Source organism: Penaeus chinensis, chromosome 38 (assembly GCF_019202785.1).
Source record: "Penaeus chinensis breed Huanghai No. 1 chromosome 38, ASM1920278v2, whole genome shotgun sequence".
Taxonomy (NCBI): domain Eukaryota; kingdom Metazoa; phylum Arthropoda; class Malacostraca; order Decapoda; family Penaeidae; genus Penaeus; species Penaeus chinensis.
In genome coordinates this window covers 27030478-27032977 of record NC_061856.1, presented here as the reverse complement: position 1 = coordinate 27032977, position 2500 = coordinate 27030478, and the positions used below count along the sequence as shown (strand labels likewise).

The 2500-nt window shown below is 35.7% G+C and overlaps 1 pseudogene; it reads right to left on the bottom strand.

Annotated features, from left to right (window-relative positions):
• Positions 1-1755, bottom strand: part of LOC125045993 — a 5489-nt pseudogene extending 3734 nt beyond the window's left edge.
• Positions 1756-2500: the final 745 nt, after the last annotated feature.

Here is a 2500-nt window from a genome sequence, read left to right as displayed (position 1 = left end):
AGTATTACTACTACTACTATTAGCATTAATAGCACTGAGAAAAAAAAGAAAATTCAGACAATGGGGACTTTGATGGTCATGTCATGCCTGCTCATTGACTTGGTGGCTGAGCACTTGTAGATCCATTTGTGTGCAATAAAATTAACAAAAAGTTTCAAAAGATATACCCATGAGAATTAAACACAAAAAGAACCAAAAGCCCAAAACATTAAAAGAAGAAAAAGATGGATACTAACCAGTTGCTCTATAGATCAGTGATCTTAAGCATTCAAGTTCTGTTTCTAGCTCTGCTAAGCGAAAGTGAATGTACTGATTGTTAAGCAGAGGCTGCCCAAAAGCTTTCCTCTCCCTTGTGTAGTTAATGGTTTCCTCCATAATAGTTTTCAGTGGAACCAGAGTCCCTAAGGCCATAGCAAGGCGCTCCTCTTGAAACTGTAAAGAAGACAACAATGACGGACTTAACAACTTTATCCACTACTGTAGCCAGTCTCAATAAACCAGCTTGCAGAATGCAGCTTTGACTAAACATCTCCACACTTTATAAACTTAACCCTAAACCAATGGGCATGGCATGTACATACATGCTATGCCCACTGTAAATCTATTTTATTAATTGTTCTTACACATAGATGCCTCCACAAGTACAAAGTCACTAATGAGCCAATTACTACCTGTCTCACCTGTTTACCCTTTTCTTTGATTTTCAAAAATATTTAATTCTACATTGTAGTTACTAATGTTAATAACATTAAAGTAATTATCATGACTATAATAAAAATAACACCATCAATATTCATAGCATTAGTAAAAAATATGTTTTTCCCGCCAATTCTATTAAAGGTGTAATCAGGTAAGATCACAAGATCTACTGACTCCTTTGTGGGTAAGTACTAGCAGAACCATCTATGTGCAGAGACATTTCACAAGAAATTCTAAAATGGGCATAGCGTTTTCCCAGTGGCATTGAGTTAAACCTCATGAACAGCTCATAAAAACAAAGCCACAATATAATGAAAAGAAACAAAATCTGCCACAATTTGTCAAAGTTAACTTCTTTTCAAGTGATTAAGTTCAAGATTTGAAACAACTTACCACATTTTTTATGTTCTTGATTAATATACATACTTAAATTTACAAGGGACTGATAGAGAGGGGTTTTAATTTAATCAATTATTTTCCCATTGCTGATATCAATAAGAGAAAGAAAAGGAAGAGCATAGTCATACCTGTTTCATCTGATATACGAATCCCATTCCTTCTTCTCCAACAATGTTCTTTGCTGGGACTCGTACTTCATCAAAGAAGATGTGACCTGTGTCAGAACTTCGCATTCCCAACTTATCAAGCTTTCTTGCAACATTGACACCTGCAAGTTAACCCATTCACGATGGGGAAAATTAATAAGAAATGGGGAAAGAGCCATGCTCATTTTTTATATTTTTTGTGAAATGCCTCTACACATAGATGGCTCTGCCTTTCCTTGAATTGGCGGGAAAATGTATTTTTTACTAGTGCTATGAATATTGATGGTGTTATTTTTATTATAAACATTATAATTACTATAATGTTAAAAACAATAGTAATAGCAAAATAAGATAATGTAAATTATTTTCATAATTAAAGAAAAGGGTAAACAGGCGAGACAGGCAGTACTCGTAATTGGCTCATTGGTGATTTAGTACAAGTATAGCCATCTATGTGTAAAAACAATTAAACAAGTAAACTCACAGTGGGCATGGCATGGGTATGTGACATGCCCGTTGTGAATGGGTTAAGTAAATGTGTGAAAAAATAAGTAGGTTTTCTTTATTGAGAAGAAACTATTTTGTAAAGATGAGTTATATTTCACTTTAGGAGTTTCAGGAAAGAAACACTTTACAAAGTGACTGTGTTAAAAAGTGAAAACAAAGCCACTTGCCATATGTAACTTATGCTGAGCAATAGAATTTATATATGAAAGGATGGTGTGCCCATATGACATATTGAATAAAAAAAATATATGAGATAGAGAGTGATAGCGATAGAGAGTGATAGCGATAGAGAGTGATAGCGATAGAGAGTGATAGCGATAGAGAGTGATAGCGATAGAGAGTGATAGCGATAGAGAGTGATAGAGATAGAGAGTGATAGCGATAGAGAGTGATAGCGATAGAGAGTGATAGCGATAGAGAGTGATAGAGATAGAGAGTGATAGCGATAGAGAGTGATAGCGATAGAGAGTGATAGCGATAGAGAGTGATAGAGATAGAGAGTGATAGAGATAGAGAGTGATAGAGATAGAGAGTGATAGCGATAGAGAGTGATAGCGATAGAGAGTGATAGAGCAAGAGAGAGAGAGAGAAGAGAGAGAGAGAGAGATGAGAGAGAGAAGAGAGAGAGAGAGAGTGAGTGAGTGAGTGAGTGAGTGAGTGATGTGAGTGAGTGAGTGAGTGATGTGAGTGAGTGAGTGATAGAGAGTGATAGAGATAGAGAGTGATAGCGATAGAGAGTGATAGAGATA